The 22,355-nt window shown below is 40.4% G+C and overlaps 1 protein-coding gene across 3 annotated transcripts in view; it reads left to right on the top strand.

The window, feature by feature from the left end:
* LOC140726163 (catenin alpha-2) overlaps nt 1-22,355 on the top strand; it is an 817,330-nt gene that overhangs the window by 536,008 nt on the left and 258,967 nt on the right. The window lies entirely within an intron of this gene.

Below are 22,355 nucleotides of genomic sequence, written 5' to 3'. Positions count from 1 at the left end.
CCAGTCTGATTCATTAGGGCTCTTCAGGAAAAAAGATCTATTACCTTTCAGCCTTTTCCATTCAAAATCCAGGGCAATTTTGTTTATTTCTCAGTGCTGTCTCAAACATCATAGTTCAGTTCAAAGAGAAATAATAATAGGTAATAGTGGAATTACTCAACAGGTCAAGCAGCACCCACCTGAAGAGAATCAGAGTTAATTTTTCAGAGTGAACATTTCTCAGTACTAATTATGCTTTTTTTAAGAACTGATGATGTTCTTTAATCTTTTAAATCCCAATTGTTAAAAGAAGAGAAAATAGGAAAACCATTATGACTGACAAGAAATGTGCCAAGAAAGCAATGTATTGCCACAAAAGAAATTCTGTACACACTTACTTTTAGACGGCAGGTAGAAGTATTGCAAGCAGTCAAGGGAGATAAATGTAGCAGTAGCCAAGAAATCGCTGAGAAAAAGTGAGCATTTTTTGCAGAAATAGTACAAGCTCAACTTCAGCATTTTAGATGAAGATAGGAGCATATGCACTGTCCCTGCCACCTTCCTGAAGTCAACGACCAGCTATTTTTTTCACTGTGACATTTGGGAAAGGTTATTGTCAATAACCATGTTACTAACCTCTGTATCTCCCTTCTGTACTCTGACTCATCATTATTTGAGACACAGCCCACCTGTGGTAGTATCATCTGCAAACTCATAGTTGGAACAGAATCCAGCCACATAGATTTGGATGAATGTGGCTGGATTCAGCCCTAACTCCAACTACTCGAAGTCATGAGTTTACAAGTAGTGGAGTAGATGGATGAGAGGCGTAGCCTTGTGAGGTGCCAGTGTTGAGAGTAATCATGGCAGAGGTGTGATTATTGATTATCATCTATTAGTCAAGAAGTTGAGGATCTCATTGCACAGGAAGGTGTTGACTCTCAGATCTTGGTATTTGGTGGTGAGTTTGCTTAGAATTATAATATTGTATATTTGTAGGCACAGCATATCAGACTGGTGGGAAATGGACACTTGATGTTTTGGTTTGATATCCTTCTTCTGGAGCATCCAGAGGAAACCCACATGACCAGAGGAAGAAGTTGAACCTATGATCTCCTCCAGCTCACAGACTGTTAAAAGTGTGAGTGAAGAGGAGGGCTATAGCCTTGAAGTAATGATCAATTAGCAATGGGCAAAGCCACAAGCGCATTTGATAAGAAAGATGAGAATCTTAATATTGGACCAAATAAAGAAGAAATAAATTACAAAGTTTTGGACTTTATTTCTTCACACCAGCTCAGTTTGGTCGATTTAACGTTAACATTAACAAAATAACATTAACATCTGAAAATTGGCTCCAATTCTGGTCACTGATATTTTTCCTGCTTCTATTCACTCAGCATATTTTTAGGCTTCTCTATGTGAGAGTATTTACATGTTAAATTAATTATTTTTACAGATGCTTTCATCTTATTTTAATTATCTGTAATCTCTAATCTAGTACTACATCATAAAAATTGCTGTGCTTTCATGATATATTTCAGCTAAGAGGAATTCTTAATTCATTTCACTTGATAAAGACCCAGTTTTTTTCATCACTGCATCACCGTTGCAGAGCAATCACTTTTTTTCTTGTCAGGATGTTAATATTGCTGGCAAGGTCCACATTCATCATCCACCCATAATTGCACCTTCCACTCTGAGTAGCTTGCTGGGGCATTTCAGAGGGCAGAGAATGATCAACCGTATTGGTGGGTTTGAAGACACGGGCAGATCTGATGTGTATTGATGAATTCTAATGACCTAATCATAACTACTGTTGTTTTTTTTCATAAATAAATTCCAAATTTGTGTAAGTATTTATATTTAGCACGTACTTCTGATTTAGTAGTCTGGCTCTCTAAAATACCACAATAATTTACCCGCAATGCTGCTAATCAGACCATTTGGCCCAAGCAGTCTACCAGTGTGTATATGACTTGAAGTGATGTATATGCATGAGTCATGACCTCGGTCATTGGTAGACTATTCTGGGGACACTAAGTTTATTACTGGTCTTTTTGTGTATTCTCTGCATGTTATTAATTATCATTATCTCTATTGTTGCATTTCAGGTTTTTATGTGTTATTATTAGATCTCTAGTTTACATTTAAGTTGCAATTGTCCTTGAATACTTCTAATTAATTCTATGAGACATTGTAGGTGTCCAATTAAGTATCCTTGGACTTTTGTTTCTTATTAGAATTATTGTCTGGGGTTTTATCAGCTGGGCACCGATTCTTTTGTGCCTTGGAGTGTATTTATAGGCAGTGCTAACCACTCATTGGCTTGGACGTCCTGATCATTGCCTAGTGAACTTCTGGCTGAGTTATCCCGCGTTATCCAAGACCTTATAAATTCAAATGTTTTGTTTCCTTTTGCTAATAAAATTCTTAGTTATGTTTAACCCTTCCGGGTCTCTGTGTGATCCTGCACTTGGGTTCCAAGATGCAGCATGACAGGCATGTGTCAGTGAGGAGAATACAGATAACAGATGAATTCAATGCAATCAGCATCGGAATTACTCCGGAGACAGATTGATTTGCATTGAAATTTGTGGAACAGAATGCTGGGAGGGAAGCTCAACAGTTAACTGTTGTCTGTGTTCAGCAATATTGACCAAAGATGAATATATATGCTGAAGGATTCCTCAATGCACTAAATATTTCCAAAAATTGCAATGATACTTAATGACAATACAAGAGCTTCCAGTTAAAGATGGCGCTGCTGAAGGCGAGCAACAGCTAACTGGTAGCTTGAAAGGCAAGAAATTCGACTAAAAACATTATCAATAACACCTTTTCTGAAGTAAATAGTGTAAGCTATCACTGCAAACAATGACAAGGCGATCAAAGACAGAGCAATTTCAGGGGATGAGCTGTGCTAGTGCATGCAAAATTAACGCAGATGGAGTTGGAGTGAGCGATTCATAGATGAGAAGTCGAAGCAGTGAGTCAATTTGGAGAGATTGAGATCATCTTCGGGCAGGGGAACAAGGCCCCAGAGTGGATTGCTGAATAGCGTAGTCTAGGCCTGGAGCGTTTTGCCGTGGCGTGGCCTGGGTCTTGATGCAAGGCATGATCCGCTGTTTGGACAGTTAAACGCCGGTCCAGATAGACTGGAAAAGCATGGTGTTGGGACCAAGGGCAAGAGTGGAGCTGGTTTCACTGCTGTCCTGTGATATTCAGATTCAGATTCAGTTTATTGTCATTTATAACCACAAATACAATGCAGTTAAAAATGAGACAACGTTCTCCGGAATGATAACACAAAAAAACACAAAACAGGCCACACAAGAAAAACCACGTTACGTTTGGTAATCCCCAATCCAGAGTCCGGAGAGGCTGCTGCGTATCGATATCGTGCTACAGTCTTAACACGTTCCCCGGAAAGGAACTACAAACCCAACAGACAAAACTAAAGCTACAAGACCTACACAAAACCACAGTTACATATAGTTATAATTAACATATAGTTTCAACAGTGCAGGCAATACCACTACTCTGTCTGCTGTGCTGAGATGGGGAACTGCTCTGGCTACTGTCTATGAGCTTCACAGTTGTTTGCCTCACTAATATGATGAACTGAGTCCAAGGCTTGGGCCTACTGGGCTACTCCAGGGACTCAGATCTAAGGACTCAATTTGGTTCAGATTGCTGTTGCTCACTTCTGTTGTTTGCATGAGTTGTGTTTTTTTTCCTCTTTCTCTGCGTACTAGGTGTTAGTCTTTTTTATTTAACTGCGTTCTTTTGGGTTTCTTGTTTTGTGGCTGCCTGTAAGAAGACACATCTCAAAGTTGAATAATTTATACATTCTTTAAAAGTAAATGTACTTTGAATCTTGAATCTTTGAATCCAGAAAATCAAGAGCCCGAAAATAATGGCTTGAAAAGGTTTTCTGCTCACTTGCCTCTGCATTTGTGCAGCTTGCAAATTAGTATTTCCCTTTTGTCTCATATCATACCCAGGGAATGAAAAGCAGTGAAGAGATAACTTCAAGGAAGGAGGCCAAAATAAAAATCAAAATTAGAATGAAGTTTATTATCACTGTTCTTATGACATGAACAGTGTTGTTTTGTGGCAGCAGTACAGTGCAAAGACATAAAATTGCTATAAATTATAAAATTAATAAATAGTACAAAAAGCAAGGAATAATCAGATAGTGTTTGTGGTTCGTGGATATTTTTGAAATCTGATGACAAAGGAGGAAAAGCTGTTCCTGATTCATTGAGTGTGGGTCTTTAGGCTCTTGTACCTCAGACTCATGTCTGACATAGTGTGATTCTCTAGTGATGGATACCACGTTCTTGAGACCCCACCTCTTGAAGTTGCCCTCAGAGGTTGGCTGAATTGTGCCTGTGGTTGAACAGGCTGATTCTACGATGTTCTGTAGCCTCTTGTGATCCTGCACGTTGGAGCCTCTGTACCAGGCCGTGATGCGATCAGCCAGATTACTATCCACTGTACATCTGCAGAAACTTGAAAGATTCTTCCCTCAGAGAGTCATAAGACTGTGAAATGTGCTGCTAGTTACCGATTCAGCAACAATAAATATACAAGTGAGGCAGGGTTTCTTATAACAAATAAAACATTTATTAAACACTGAAAAACAAATCCCCAAAAGTAAACAAACTACTAATGTAACCGGAAATCAGCTGCTGTGCGGCAGCTTAAACAGTTCTTAAAGGAATAAAGCGAAAACAGTTCTTAAAACGATGTTGCAAAAACAGTTCTTCAAAGTAGTACTGCAAAAGCTCAAAATGCTTACAGTCCATTAAAGGAGAGACTTCTTAGATGATTTAAATTCTCTTTTACGTCGTGTTGTTGCAGTTCCCAGTCGAACTATACTTTTCCCGGAGAATTTACGAAGATGAAAATGAAACGGCTTAAAGGCACTGACCTTTCCTTTACAAAACTCTACCCAACCCTTTCTGCTATTATTCGCAGGGGTTACCACGGGGACAGCCTACGAATTCCTTACGAATGAAGATCAAACGAGGTCGAACCTGTTTCACCATCAAAATTGACTTTCCTCGATCTTTTAGCTCCCGAACTCCGATCTTCACTCTCCACTGATTTTTAACTGGCAGTATTATAAAGAAACTGCCGGCAATGACCTTTTAAACTTTAGGCATTAAATAAAACTCCACCTTTCAACCAAACTGCGTCATAATATTGGACCACACAGTAGCATGGAGTCAAAATGGCAAATCCAGCCATGAACTGCCCCTCCTCACAGGGAGGGGTCCTCCTTTTATACCCTGTAAAAAAAAACTGTCACATGACCTCTACTGGCGGGAAAATGACGTCACTCCACCATCACAAGACCACTACCTTAAGTCCAGTATAGCTTCAACACCACTGTCACATGACAAGTACAAGATACCCACGGGCACGTAACAATTCGAACTCAAAAGTAATGTTTGGATAAGTTTGGATAGGTACGCGGATAGTTGGGATATGGAGGGCTGTGGTCCTGGTGTAGGTTGATGGGAGTAGGCAGTTTAAATGGTTTTGGCATGGACTAAATGGGCCAAAGTGCCTGTTACTATGCTGTACGTCTCTATGACTCTAATAGCTAACCACTCAAAGCATTTTGTTATGGTATCTGTGAGTGCTACTGGCCAGTAGTTGTTGAGGCAGCTGACCCTGTTCTTCTTGGACATCATTCTGATTGTTGCCCTTTTGAACCTTTTGAAGACCACAGCAGTGAGTGGATGAAGGTGTGCTTCAACACTGCAGCTGGTTGTAAGGAACAGGTTTTCAGTACCTGGCCAGGTACACTGTCAGGACCTGATGCCTTGTGACAGTTCACTCTCTTGCAGAATGTTCTGACATCAGCCTCCAAGACAGAAATCACAGGATCGCTGTTTGGCAAATTTAAAGTTGTTGACATTACTGGATGTCAATGATGTCTATGTCCATGGATACCCAGGAATTATGAGTCAAATGTGACATATGCAACTTATGCAAACATAATCTTAGAAAACACGAAAGATCAGTAAGTCCACCCCTTTAAGTGAATTCTCATCTTTTCTCTCAATGTCATTTCCTTTCCGTATTTAATTACCTTTTGAACCAATTAATACTGTTTGCTTCCTGAGAAGATTAGCTCATTAGTTATGTAGGCATATTTTTAACTTGTCATTGTAGTTGAGCTTATAATGGACTTATTATGCACAACTTATTTTGGCTTCATCCAATGTCCTTTGTCAGCAAACATACATATCTTACAGTATGGTTAGCAACACACTCACCATCAGTACAATATTCATCCCCTGCACCACCAATGTATCATCTACAAGATACCAGCTCACCAAGGCTTCTCAACAATATGCCCCACATCTCCACTCAGTAGCCAGCTTATTAGGTACACCTGTACAGCTACTCAGTAATGCAAATATCTATTCAGCCAGTCATGTGACAACAACTCAATGCATAAAATCATGCAGACATGGTCAAACAGTTCAGTTGCTGTTCAGACCAAATGTCAGATTGGGGAAGAAATGTGATCCAAGTGGAACAATGTTGATGCCAGATGGAGTGGTTAGAGTATATCAGACACTGCAGATTTCTGGTCAATTTCATGCAAAACAGTCTCTAGAGTTTACAGAGACTGTAAAAAAAACAAAATACATCCAGTGAGCAACAACTCTGCAAGGATGTATTGTTAATGAGAGAGGTCAGAGGAGAATGACCAGACTGGTTCAAGCTGACAGAAAGGGAACAGTAACTCTAATAGCCATGTGTTTCAACAGTTGTGTGCAGAAGAGCATCTCTGAACACACAACACACCAAACCTTGATATGGATGGGCAAGCAGCAGAAGATCACAAACATTAACTAAGTGCCCACATTATTAGGTACACAAGGTACCTACCAAAGTGTCCACTGAGTGTAGAAGGAAAATAACAACTTATGCATGGCATCCATCATTTGCTGTTCCATTCATCACTTCCAGAGTCCCAAAATGTTCCGATCTGATAATATTGTGAGTGCCAATCCAATGCAAGAAGGGGACTCAGTACCACCTTCTCAGGGGTAATTTGGGGTGGGAAATAAGTGCTGGTCCGGCTGGGGGTGTAGTGGCATCAGCACCAGACTTCAAGACAAATGGTCCCGGGTTCAAATCTAGCCGGCTCCTTCCATACTTTGCATCCATATTGGGTTGAGCGTCGAACCAGCAACTTGGCCTCATAAAAAAAACAGACAAATGCGAAGGAAACAGTAAAAAAATGCTGCCCGATGTGCTGCAAGACACAAAAAGGAACAACAATAAATGGTGCCCAGCCAATAGCATATCCAGTCCTGTAGTAATACTGCTTTAATTAGCACAAAGTGTAATAACAGCAAAATTATCAGTAATACTGCAATAAAACTGTCACCATAAAAAGCAACCATTTTATGATGGATTAGTAAGTTAATCAGTTATAAATGCACATTTAAAGCTTACTGTGATTACACTTGGTGCTGTTGTGTGAATTTTATCCATTGAGAATAGTGTGAACTTCCTGAGGCTAAAATTCTGAAGAAAAATAGGAACTCTCAAATGTTGTTATATATTACTTACACTCTCTGTTTTTGATACTAATTCATTATAATAGTTGAAGAAAGAAACAACTCAAAATTATTGCTTAGCAATCTTATAGCCTCTGAAAACCATTTCATTCTGAAAAAATGTTATCTTCCTTTAATATTTTGTTTTGCTGAACTCCACCTCAGTGTTTTTGCCTGGTTTTCATTTTAAAGTTTTTGTATTCCATGCTTCCATCCTTTAAGAGGTTCCTTAAGGTTGTCATAGCCAGATGGGGTAGTGTGGATAAGCTCCCACTGTCTATTAAATGCTCCCAATGATGTGCTTTTGAAAAGGCCTCTGACAATCATATCCAGCTCTTATCCTTCATGAGTGGCCTGACAGAACAATTTCTCCTGATCAGAGAAGGAACAAAGGTGGTTACTGGCTCCTTAAAACCAGCCACTTTGAGCAGAGAGAGTATCAGTTATGGTTGGCTAGGAGAAGGAAAACTGATCTCAAACCTCTGTTGCCTTGTGGCTATACCCACTCATGGGGAAGGCTTCAGGAGTAAACATCAAAGAAAAATACAGAGCTGGTGTCCCTAAGAGACCTCCCTTTAAAACTAAAATGAGGAAGAACTTCTTCACCCAGGGTGTGTGAATCTGTAGAATTCAGTGTCAAAGAGGGCTATGAAATCAAGTCATTGTGTGTACTTAAAGCAGGGATTGATAGGTTCTTGATTGTTAAGTGAGCTAAAGGTGACAGGGAAAAGCAGAAGAATGGAATAAAAATCAGTCAGCTTTGATAGGACGAATAGTCCAACTCTGCTTCTATATCTTATAGCATATGGTCACAGATTCCCAATCAGAAAGCATCTTTATATCACTCCATTCTTGCTCCTATCACCAACCCAATATTAGATCCACCTACCCAGCTCTCATTGACTTCACTAAGTACCTGAAGTTCATACAGAGAATTATTAACCTGTTTTCATCAATTTTCTTAATTGCCTCAAAAAATTAAAATATATTTTCTTATTTGCCTCAAAAAATTCAACCTAATTAGTGGAAACAAGATTTCTCCCACAATACCACAGTTCCATCTTTCCAAATGTACATAAACCTATCTCTTTGGATGTGCTCTAATAATGACGACTGATGTAAGAACACCAGCTTATGTTACATGATTTAATTCCTGCTGCCATTCATAAATTAGGGAACAGCAATGGTTATCTCCCACTCTTGTGACACCTCATTTATAACCAACAAAGATGTCAAAGTCTTTGTCAAAACCTCTCACTTACAATATGAATCAGGGATAGATCTCATAATCATCTGCTGGACAATTTTAGTCGGATATGGAGCAGTTGTGTTCAGTGGGGTGATGGTGGTGGGGGGGAGAAATTGGCAACATTTTGAGTTGAAACCCTGCATCAAGGCTGGGAAAAATTTCATCTGTCAATGTGGATTTATCAACCCTTATGTGTCCCGTAAGATCTAACCTGAGGGATGATTATAAGCAGATAGAAAAGAGTATGAATAAACCACACACTTGTAAAATATGGGAATTGAACCCACAACTTTCATGTTATTAGCACCACACTCCTGAGCTAACTATCTGATCACCATTTCTCCACCCCATCCCCAAATCATATTCCACCTCACACCCTCCATTTTCCCTCATCTAGTTCCACCTATCACCACTGGCCCTCCCTCTCGTTTCTAAACACTGTCTATCTTACCTCCACATTCTCAGCTCTGATGCAGGGTCTCAACTCGAAACACTGACCATCCTTTGCCTCACAGATATTGCTTGACCGACTGAGATCTTCCGACAGTTCAAAAACTCAGGAGGTTCTACAGATGCAAAAAATCTTGATGAAGGATCTCAGCCCAAAACATCAACTGTTTATTCCTCTCCTGCTGAGTTCCTCCAGCATTTTGTCTATGTTCTTCCAGCAGTTTATTTTTGTTCCAGGTTCCAACACCTGCAGGCTCCATTTTATCAATAGCTTGCTGTCTCTGAGATAAACCACATTAGTACAACAGAGAATAATAAATGGGAGATAGAAAATACATCAGAAAGGATGAACCGTGATTTATTTTTCTCTTGCACAGAGACTAATTGCATCCCAAAGTACCTCATAACTAACGGTTTACTTTTGAAGTGCAAATGCTGATATGTAGACAAGCACATTAACAATTTGCATACAGAAAGCAGATGCTCAGAACTGCACTGAAATTTTAGTTTGCATTATGTTCCAATTTGTGGAGCAGAGCTTGGAGCACTCTTGGCCTTCAGGGCTTGAGGCCCCTTTAAGATTTATCACCTCCAGATGGGAAGTGACGGAAAGAAGCTACAGTTTTGGGCATGATGGACCTTTTGTAAATTTAAGGAGTACCTGAGGCCAAGATCTGGAATGCGAATGCAAGATTGTTGCAAAACTGTGTAGTTGAAAATGCACTGCATTGACCATATCTGGAGATTTCAGGGGGACTGAGAACTGAGAATTGGGAAATGGAATCTTAAATTTATTGTTAGCAATATGAGTACTAAGCAATATTGCATAGGAGGGTCATCAGATGATTCAGCCTGATCCTTGTGAATTCAGGGAAGTTGGTGGTGTAGATGAGAACTTTCAATCGATTGCATGTCTGAGAGTTATTGGAGCTTATCCCATTGGGGAATAAGTTGTTGCAGGGGTAGTTTTGATAGAAGGGAATGGTTGGTTGGTGAGAGGAAGTTGTCAGCAACTTGTAAGGCCCAAGAATCAAATGAGAGCATGGGAATAATCTCACAGGAATTCCACTTAAACACAATATTATTAAAGCCAAGTTGCCCTGGTGACACCCAATGATGTCCACTGCCTGGGCAACTTGTTGTGATTTTCCCTGCACAACAGGTATATCTCTGGAAATACCCCACCAACGTTCTGGAGCAATGTGATACCCACAACTCTGAAATATCAATTTCAGTTTGGATTACGTAATTTTTTGACAGCTTATCACTTAAAACATATTGAACTTTCAGGCATTTGTACTTCCTTCAGAAACTTTCTGATCAGCTGCAACACATATAACTGATAATCTGGATGGCCGAATGTAATATCACATTGTCTACTCACCAAATAAGCCTGTGAGGTATGTCCCACTTATTGTAAAACTATTATATATATGTTGATTGAATTCACACCATATTTAAGAGCAATCATCATTGACTTCAGAAAGGAGTATTAGTCCACATATTCCTATTTATATCAATGGTACTGAGGTCAAGAAGGTTGAGTGCTTGAAGTCCCTCGGAGTGAATATCACCTATAGCCTGTCCTGATCCAACCATCTTGGAACATGAGAATAACAGTGAAGATTGGTATCACTAATGTTTACAATGTGATTACACAACCCATGCAACCTGCTTGTCAAGAGTAGGAATAGCACGATGGGTAGGATGAATATGTCGCTTAAACGATGGTGTAGGAGAGTTTTTCAGATTCCTGGAGCATTGGAACTAGTTCTGTGGGAGGTGGGACCAGTTCAGACCATACTATCTACACCTGGCCAAGAATGTGATCAATGTCCGAGGGAGGTTGTTTGCTAATGTTGTGGGAAGGGTTTAAACTGATACTGCCATGGGATGAGAATCCATGCAAAAAGACAGACAGAAAGGCAGAGACCAAAGTGAAAGTTAGAAAAGAGGAAAGTAAGTATGTGTACCATATAGCCTACTGTATAATATGGGACTATTTTATGTCATAGTAACACGTTATTGAGCATGCGCTATTGGGTGCGCATTGATCTGTATATATGTTGTTACATATTCAGGCAACAATAAATATATATGAGTTAGGCAAGGGTTTTTATAACAAATAACATATTTATTAAACACTGAAAACAAACCCCCCAAAAGTAAACAAACACTAACATAACCGGAAAACAGCTGCTGTGCGGCAGCTTCACAGTTCTTAAAGCGATGCAGCAAAAACAGTTCTTAAAGCGATGTTGAAAAAAAAAGTTATTTAAAGCGATATTGCCAAAAGTTCAAAATGTTCAGTCCATTTAAAAGGAGAGACTTTTTAAGGCGATTTAAAATTCTCTTCCACATCGTTGTCCTTCGATCCCCCGGCGTCGAACTCTTCCCACGTAGAATTTTTATGGAACGTAACAGTTTAAAGGCACTGACCTCTTCTTCCACACTCTGTCCTCAATCTCCTGCTATCCCAGCAGAGATTAACACGAGAACAGTCAACAAAATCCTCCCGAATGAGGATCACACAAGGTCGAACCCAATCCACCGTCGAAAATCGATTCTCCTCGAACTTTAACTTCCGAACTCCGATATTCACTCTCCACTAGCGGTATTGTAAGAAACTGCTGGCAATGACCTTTTAAACTTTAGGCATTATATAAAACTTCATTTTCCAACTAAACTGCGTCATCACATTAAAACACGCAGTGGCATGAAGTCAGCTTGGCAAATCCAGCCACGAACTGCCCCTCCCCACAGGGTGGGGTCTTCCTTTTATACCCTGTAAAAAAAACCTGTCACATGACCTCTACTGGCGGGAAAATGACGTCACTCCACCATCACAAGACCATTACCTCAAGTCCAGTATAACTTCAACCCCAGTCACGTGACAAGGGTGCCACTGTCACGTGTCACGAGTACGTAACAATGTGTTCAGTTCGGTTTTAGTTAGTAAAGCACCTGTTAACGTAGCTCCAGTCTCCAGGGTTTTTATTGATGATATTGTTGTGTAAACGGCCACATACACAACAGTATGGAATACAAAGAAGTCAAAATCAAAGAGAACGAACATCATTAGATTCTAAAAAGACGATGTATATAAGCGCACTTTATCTGAATGCCCATTGTATTCCAAACAAAGGGGTATGATTTAGCAGACATTAGAGGAATGTGGTTTCAGATTGGAGATGATTTGGAATTAAGTGATGGAAAGTAAAAAGATAGGTTAGCATTCTTAATGAAGGACGGGATGGGACAATAGTGAGAGACAACAAAAGATCTAAGGAGCAGAATGTTGAATCCACCTTGGGAGAGATTAAAACAGTAAAGGTGAAAAAATGTCACTTGTAGGAGTTGTCTGTAGGCCACCAAATAATAACATCATGGTGGTGCAAACAATAAACAAAGAAATTCTGATCCGTGTAAGAACGGAATGGCAGGTTGTCATAGGAGACTTGAACTTGCACACAGATTGGGTGAATGAAATTGGTTAAGGCAGTCTTGAATGCGATTTTATGAATGCATTCATGATAGCTTTCTTGAATAGCATGTTCATGAACCTACAAGAGAAAATGCTATCATAGATCTGGCCCCGTGCAATGAGACAAGTAAAATTAGCAATCTTGGACATTGCCTCACTATTTTTTAATATACAGTATTTCTGTTTTTACACATTTTTAGTAATTTATTCAATATATGTAATTAATTTACTTGTTTATTTATTATTATGTTTTATTTTATTTCTTATTTTTTTCTCTTCTCTCTCTGCTAGATTATGTATTGCGTTGAACTGCTGCTGCTAAGTTAACAAATTTCACGTCACATCCTGGTGATAGAAACATAGAAAATAGGTGCAGAAGTAGGCCATTCGGCCCTTCAAGCCTACACCGCCATTCAGTATGATCATGGCTGATCATCCAACTCAGAACCCTGTACCTGCTTTCTCTCCATACCCCCTGATCCCTTTGGCCACAAGGGCCATATCTAACTTCCTCTTAAATATAGCCAATGAACCGGCCTCAACTGTTTCCTGTGGCAGAGAATTCCACAGATTCACCACTCTCTGTGTGAAGAAGTTTTTCCTCATCTCGGTCCTAAAAGGCTTCCCCTTTATCCTTAAACTGTGACCCCTCGTTCTGGACTTCTCCAACATCGGAAACAATCTTCCTGCATCTAGCCTGTCCAATCCCTTTAGAATTTTATACGTTTCAATAAGATCCCCCCTCAATCTTCTAAATTCCAGTGAGTATAAGCCTAGTCGATCCAGTCTTTCTTCATATGAAAGTCCTGCCATCCCAGGAATCAATCTGGTGAACCTTCTCTGTACTCCCTCTATGGCAAGAATGTCTTTCCTCAGATTAGGGGACCAAATCTGCACACAATATTCTAGGTGCGGTCTCACCAAGGCCTTGTACAACTGCAGTAGAACCTCCCTGCTCCTGTACTCAAATCCTTTTGCTATGAATGCCAACATACCATTTGCCTTTTTCACCGCCTGCTGATAATAAACCTGATTCTGATTCTGAACCAGTGTATTATGCTTAAATGGGATGAGGAAGGAGTTGGTTAGTGCAAATTGGGAACACATGCAATATGGTGTAACAGTCGAAGAATAGATTTCTAAATCTTTCAAGGAGATTTTTTCACAGCGCTTAACAAATGTATGTTGAAAAAAAGGACAATAAAGGGTGGGAAGAGCCATCCTCGAATAACTGGGGGAGCAAAGGAAGCAAAATTTAAATGCTCATGCATGCATAGTCACCAAGAGTAATGGAGAACTGGAGGATTGGGAAAATGTTAAAATCAGCAAAGAACCACTAAGCAAGCAATAAGAAAAGGGAAAATATTTTAAGAAAATAAACTAGCACAAAATATAAAAACAGCTAACAAAAACTGTTGTCACTATATAAATTGGAAAAGGGTGCTTAAAAGTGAATGTAGATCTCTTGGAAGATTGAATTCATATTGGGTATTGCAGAAGTGGCCAGGGCTTAGAATGACTATTTTGTGTCAGTCCTCACAGTGGAGGGCATGTATAACATGCCAATGAAAGATGTCACAGATGTGGTGGGTGGTGAGAATTTTATGGTCTCTGGGCAGATCCTGGCAGATTGGAAGACCGCAAATGCCAAGCCACTGTCTACAAAAAGGATGTAGATGGAAGGCAGGTAACTAAGTCAGTTGGCTTAATATCCATTGTCAGAAAAATACATGAAGCTATCATTAAGAAATAGTAAGACATTTGGATAAAAGTGGTTCCATCAGACAGACACAGCATGGACTCATGAAGGGCAGGTCCTGTTTGACAAGCTTACTGGAGTTTTTTGTGGATATAATGAGCACAGTGGATAGAGGTGAACAAGTAGATCTTGAATTTCCAGAGACGTTGGATAATGAGCTGCATAAAAGACAATATAAAAAGTGTTAAGGACAAACACAATGTTGGCATTCATTTAAAGGGGAATAGATAATAAAAGCAAGGAGATAGTGCTGAGGCTTTATAAGGCAACAGTCAGGCCACACTTGGAATAATGTCAACAGTTTTGGGCCCGATATCTCAGAAAGGATGTGTTATCATTAAAGAGTCCAGAGGACGTTCACGAGGATGATTCCAGGAAAGAAAGGGTTAACATATATGGACTTTTGGCAGCTTTGGGCCTGTACTCTCTAGAATGTAGAATAATGTGGGGGGGGGGGGGGGGTGGTATCTCACTGAAACCTACTGAATGTCAAAAGGACTAGATAGTGTGGATGTGGAGAGGATATTTCCATTAGTGAGCGTATCGAGAACTAGAGGGCACAGCCTCAAAATTGATGGGCAACCTTTTAGAACAGAGGTAAGGAGTAATTCTTTCAGTCAGAGAGTAGTGAATCTGTGGAATGCTTTGTCACAGACTGTAGTGTAGGCCAAGTCCACTGGGTATATTTAAGGTGGAAGTTGATCTTTTTCTGGTCAGTCAGGGCATCGAAGGGTATGACGAGAATGCAGGTGTATGGGATTGAGTGAGATCTGAGATCAGCCAAGATGGAATGGCAGAGCAGACTTGATGGGCAGAATGGCCTAATTCTGCTCCTATGTCTTATGGTCTTATGGTCCTAATTGTATGATAATAATGTATGAAGTTGGGAGTTACGTATTAGCAGAAACAGGTTTATTATCACCGGAATGTGACGTGAAATTTGATGACTTAGCAGCAGCAGTTCAATGCAATACCTAATATAGAAGAAAAAATAAATATAATTAAAAATAATAAATAAATAAGTAAATCAATTACCATATATGCATATTGAATAGATTAAAAAACATGTAAAAAAGAGAAATACTGTATATAAACAGAAATACTATGATGGCAGAATATAATATAGTATTAATGGTAAGACTCTTGGCAGTGTGGAGGATCAGAGGGATCTTGGGGTCCATGTCTAAAGTATACTCAAAGCTGCTGCGCAGATTGACTGTATGGTTAAGAAGGCGTATGGTGCATTGGCCTTCATCAACCATGGGATTGAATTCAAGAGCCGAGAGGCAATATTACAGCTATATAGAACTCTGGTCAGACCCCACTTGGAGTACTGTGCTCAGTTCTGGTCACCTCACTAATCTGATTAGGAATAGTCAGCATGGCTTTGTCAAGGGCAGGTCGTGCCTTACGAGCCTGATTGAATTTTTTGAGGATGTGACTAAACATATTGATGAAGGTAGAGCAGTAGATGTAGTGTATATGGATTTCAGCAAGGCATTTGATAAGGTACCCCATGCAAGGCTTATGGAGAAAGTAAAGAGGCATAGGATCCAAGGGGACATTGCTTTGTCAATCCAGAACTGGCTTGCCCACAGAAGGCAAAGAGTGGTTGTAGACGGGTCATATTCTGTATGGAGGTTGGTGACCAGTGGTGTGCCTCAGGGATCTGTTCTGGGACCCCTACTCTTCATGATTTTTATAAATGACCTGGATAAGGAAGTGGAGGGATGGGTTAGTAAATTTTCTGATGACACAAAGGTTGGGGATGTTGTGGATAGTGTGGAGGACTGTCAGACGTTACAATGGGACATTGATAGGATGCAAAATTGGGCTGAGAAGTGGCAGATGGAGTTCAACCCAGATAAGTGTGAGGTGGTTCATTTTGGTAGGTGAAATATGATGGCAGAATATAGTATTAATGGTAAGATCAAAGGGATTTTGGGACACTCAAAGCTGCTGTGCAGGTTAACTGTGTGGTTAGGAAGGCATATGGTGTATTGGCCTTCATCAAACTTGGATTGTTCAAGAGCCGAGAGGTAATGTTGGAGCTATATAGGACCCTGGCCACTTGGAGTACGGTGCTCAGTTCTGGTCACCTCACTATAGGAAGGATGTGGAAACCATAGAAAGGGTGTAGAGGAGATTTACAAGGATGCTGCCTGGATTGGCTAGCATGCCTTATGAGAATAGGTTGAGTGAACTTAGCCTTTTCTCCTGTGAGCGACAGAGGATGAGACGTGACCTGATAGATGTGTATAAGATGATGAGAGGCATTGATCATGTGGATAGTCTGAGGCTTTTTCCCAGGGCTGAAGTGGCTGATAGGAGAGGACACAGTTTTAAGGTGCTTGGAAGTAGGTACAGAGGGGCTGTCATGGGTAAGTTTTTTACACCAAGAGTGGTGAGTGTGTGGAATGGGCTGCCGGCAGCTGTGGTGGAGACAGATACAATCGGGTCTTTTAAGAGACTCCTGGATAGGTACATGGAGCTTAGAAAAATAAAGGGCTGTGGGTAACCCTAAGTAATCTCTAAAGTAAGTGCATGTTCAGCACAGCATTGTGGGCCAAAGAGCCTGTATTGTGCTGTAGGTTTTCTGTGTTCTATATTCTATCATAGCTCCAAGTACTGATCCGTGCTCTAAGCTCATCCACTTTGTTCACAACACTCCTTGCGTTAAAATAGACTCATCTCAAACCAACAATCTGAACGCATTTCTTCTCTATCACCTGCCTATCCTCCCTCTCACATTGTCAACAAGCTTTCTCAATTTGTGAGCCAACCACCCCTTCCTTCATCTCTTCAGTTCAGTTCCCACACCCCAGCAACTCTAGTTTAAACTCTCCCCAATGTTCTCAACAATCTCCCTGCCAGGATATTGGTCCCCCTCAGATTCAAGTGCAACCCATTCTTTTTCTACAGTTCACACCTGCCCCAAATGAGGTCCCAGTGATCCAGAAATCTGAATCCTTGCCTCCTGCTCCAATCCCTGAGCCACACATTTATCCTCTACCTCACTGTATTCCTGTACTCACTGTCGCGTGGCACAGGCAATAATCCTGAAATTACAACCTTTGAAGTCCTGTTTCTCAACTTCCTTCCTAACTCCCTGTAATCCTCTTTCAGGATCTCCTCCCTTTTCCTACCTATGTCGTTGGTACCAATATGTACCACTACCTCTGGCTGTTCACCTTCGCACTCTTGGACATGATCAGAAACATCGCAGACCCTGGCACCTGGGAGACAAACTACCATCCGTGTTTCTTTCCTGGATCTATAGAATCGCCTGTCTGACCCCTTCACTATAGAGTCCCTTATCATTGCTGTCGTCCTCTTCCTTTTCCTACCCTTCTGAGCCACAGGGCTAGACTCTGCCAGAGGCACGGCCACTGTTGCTTCCCCCAGGTAGGTTCCCCCCCCCCAACAGTACTCAAACAGGAGTACTTATTGTTAAGGGTGACAGCCACAGGGTACTCTCTAGTACCTGACTCTTGCCCTTCGCTCTCCTGGCTGTTACCCACATATCTGTCCCCCAAGGCCCTGGTGTGACTTCTTGCCTGTAGCTCTTCTCTATCACCTCCTCACTTTCTCTGACCAGACAAAGGTCATCGAGCTCCATCTCCCCTTCCTTAACTCAGTTCCTAAGGAGCTGCAGCTCAATGCACCTTGCACAGATGTGACTGTTCGGGAGGTGAAGAATCCCCCGGACATCCCACATCTGACACCCAGTACAGAACACCGGCCTCACAGACATACTTCCTATTCCTATCCTTCACAAGTAACTTACCTTGCCTCAACCCATTATCGCTGAAGCCCCATTGAATCAAAGCCCTCCTTCTCTGACTCCCTCTACTCAGTGCCTGCTCTGTAAAGCTGTCTTCTTTTTAAACTCTTCCCACCGGTTTAACTCGCTGATGTCTACAGACGAGATGTTCCTCGATCCATATCACTCATAATTTTGAATACTGCTATCAAATCTTCCCTCATTCTACTACAAATTCAAGGGAATAGTCTTAACTTATTCAACCTTTTCCTATAAATCAGGTCCTCAAGTCCTGGTAACATCATTGAATTTTTTCTTTGTACTCTTTCAATCTTACTGGCATCTTTCCAGTAGGTAGGTATCCAGAAATGCTCCACATTAGACCTCACCAATATCTTATACAACTTCAACATATCATCCCAACTGAAGTCCAATGTTATCAAAAGCTTTCTTTATGACACTCTTTCTCTGCAACACCACAAGATACTGAAATATATCTGCTAGGAATGCTCTCATTCCGTAGACTGGCTGGGTTCTTCCAGCATTTCTGTTTTAAGATCTGAAATTTTATATGTTTTCTATGTCTGTTGGATTGTATAGCTTCAGAAATTTGAACTTAGATGAGAACTTTAAGACTGATTCATTGTCAGACATTGTTTTAATGGTTCGTAAGGCTTTGGGTGTTCCTTAAAGACAAACATGAGCACTAAAATTTTTGCTGCCCTTAAATTTATGGCAGGAATATGAAAAGGGAGTTAACTTTTGGATAAATTTTATGTCGATTGAAACTGTATCGTTCAGATAGCTGTTTTGGCTTCTTTGGCAGTATATTTAAGGTAAGTTCTGTTTTCTTATTGTTTTGAATCTAAACTTATGTAACATAGAAAACCTACAGCACAATACAGGCCCTTTGCCCCACAAAGTTGTGCAGAACATGTCCCTACCTCAGAAATTATTAGGCTTTCCTATAGCCCTCTATTTTACTAAGCTCCATGTAGCTATATAAAAGCCTCTTAAAAGACCCTATCGTATCCGCCTCCACTACCGTTGCTGACAGCTCATTCTACGCACTCACCACTCTCTGAGTAAAAACCTTACCTCTGACATCTCCCCTGTACCTACTCCCCAGCACCTTAAACCTGTGTCCTCTTGTGGCAACCATTTCATCCCTGGGAAAAAGCCTCTGACTATGCACACGATAAAAATAATTCAATTTAACCATTCTTGTATGTTGACCTGAATTTTACTTCAAATTTTTGCTTTTCGTCAGCCATTCCTGGCCCACCCTTCTCATGCAGACTCGATAAACTCCCTGACTCTCCTTTCTATATCTGACTTGAGCTTATTTAACGTGCACCTGATTTCTGGTTCATTTTCTCTTCATACTTTGTTCCAGTACCCAAGACATTTCTTCGCCAATGTCCTAGCAGCGACGTGCTCTTTTCCTTCAATAGCTCTTAAAAAGATGTCAAAAACTCTCATTCTCAGTTCACTGGTCCCTCTCGGGAACTGCCTGAGAGTTGCCCTTAAAATCAAGCGTAGCTTAGTCTCCGCAACGGTGCTCCAGATTCCAGCTATGCATAATTAATGCAAGGGGAAATCTGCTGGCACATCACAAAGGTATCGCTCAGAACTAGGTCACTGATATTTCAAGTCTTTTGAGCAGGTACATCGAATGACGTGTTGAACCTTGAATATATATATATCTTGAAGGAAATTCTTCCCCTGTGGTCAATTGAAATCAATTGTCTTATAAAGTTTGGCAGACATAGCTTGATACATAAAACGGAACCTCTTCTTTATCTCATGACAATGACATCATTCATTTTTACCTTTTTTGGCCAGATGATTTGCACTTACAATGGAGAGCCAGAAGTAGGTCATGTAGCCAGTTGAACCTGCTCTATCTTTCAGTAAGATCATGGCAGATAATGAAACATAAATCCACTTTCTTGCCAGATCTCCACATGTCTTTTGCCCTTTAATGCCCAAACATCTATCAACCTTAGCCTATGATTTGGGGATTTTCCGTTCCCACAGTACAGAGGGAGTTCATTCATTTCACCATGCCGCTCTCTGAAATAGTTAATTCCTCTAAGCTTTATGTTAAGACCTGTAAATTTCACCACTACCTGATATTTATAGCAGCCCACCTCTCAGCTCAAGTTTATTTTGTTTATTGATTGATTGAGATACAGTGCAGAATAGGCCTTTCCAGCCACGCAGCCCAGCAACCCCCAATTTAACCCTAGCCTAGCCAAGGGCTGATTTACAATGACCAATTAACCTACAACTGGTACGTCTTTGGACTATGGGTGGAAACTGAAGCACCCGGAGGAAACACATGCAGTCATGGAGAGAACATCCAAACTCCTTACAGACAACAGCAGGACTTGAACCGGGTCACTGGGACTATGAAGCATTTTGCTAACCAGTAGCCTACCATACTACTCATAATACCACAGGATATAGGAGCAAAATTAGGTCCTTCAGCCCAGCAAGCCTGCACCACAATTCCTTCATGGCTGATCTATTATCTCTCTCAATCCCATTCTCCTGCCTTCTCCCTGTAATCTTTGATGCCCTGGGTAATCAAGGACCCATCAACCTCCATTTTAAATATACCCAATGACTTGGCCTCCACTGCTGTCTGTGGCAATAAATTCCATAGCTATGCCACCCTCTGGCTAAAGATGCTAAGCAGCTGGTGAAGCACAAAGAAAGTTGAATTGAACATAGTTAGAATGTAAAGCTAACAGAAAAAAATATTCCTGTCATCAGAATAAAAAAGCTTTATTTCCTGAGATTCGAGCTTATCCAGCTCATTTGCAGCAGCATGGCTGTCTTGTTCGCTACCTGATCGCAGAATACCTGCTGAGATGAATTACAATAATGTTTTATCCCTCTCAATCAACTTTCACCTCAACAATTACGAAAAGAGCAAATTTCTGTCTTATCCTTGATAAATTCTCATCATTAACTCAATTTAATCCACTTTTTATTGTAATTCTTGGCATCTGATTACTTTCCTCTTGTCAGGAAATCCAATCTGCATGAAAGCCGTGGTATAAGGCTTGTTATCACCTTCCTAAATTCTTCCACTGTCAAGTATATTGTACAATTTAAAAAAGATGCATCTGTTCCAGAAGCTATCATTCTGTGGGACAACCAAATGCATTTCAAATTCCCACAGAGGATGAATTTGCATATTTTCAAGACAGAAACTGACAAACACCAAGCGTTCGCATGTGCAAAGAATTAAAATTGAGATTTATGGTCAATTAGCTTTCATTGCTTCTTGTTTTAATCACCGCTAACAGAATTTTGTACATTGTTTCTAATTTTAACTTCTATTATGTTTATTTTCAAGTTTGTCCTCCAATTGTTGCTTACATTGTCATTCACTAACTGTGCTCAGGTTCAACTTGGTCATTCTATGGCTGAGGGTTAGAGCAATTTGGCACTGAGACAAACAGCCTGTAAGTTTATGAGAACATGGAGTAATGTGCCTAGAGGCAAGGATGATGACAGATATCTATATTGTATCATAAAAAGGTATGAGAGTTCGAGCTCATTTGTCCATTGGCATTAAAACCAACATTCCTAGACCTCCCATTGAACTAGCATTACTCAAGGGATGGCTAATGAGAAATAGTCCCAAAATAAAAACCTAAACCTACAACCTATCCTTGGATATGCACATCTTATATTTAAAAATCCTTCAGTGGTGAAAGGCTTTAGAATTGGTGAGATTATTATATTTCTGTATTTCAATGACCAAACGACATTTAGGCAGGTACTTAGGTAGTAAGGGCAAAGGGTGATATGGCTGTAATGAGGGCAGATGGGAATAGCATACATAGGCATCATAAACAACATGGACAAGTTGGCCAGAAGGGCCTGCGTCTGTGCTGTACATTTCTATGAATTCTATAATACCACGATTCTGTCTTAAGCAATATCCAATTTTCATGCAGCAACCCCTTGCAATGGCTGCATCTTCAAGTTAATGGAGCCATCTTAAAATTTAGCTAAATGCCATACCACTTAATATCTTGCTTATTCTGTAACCGGGA

Source organism: Hemitrygon akajei, chromosome 4 (assembly GCF_048418815.1).
Source record: "Hemitrygon akajei chromosome 4, sHemAka1.3, whole genome shotgun sequence".
NCBI lineage: Eukaryota > Metazoa > Chordata > Chondrichthyes > Myliobatiformes > Dasyatidae > Hemitrygon > Hemitrygon akajei.
The sequence above is the reverse complement of the archived record's forward strand: the minus strand, read 5'-3'. Positions and strand labels throughout refer to the sequence as shown.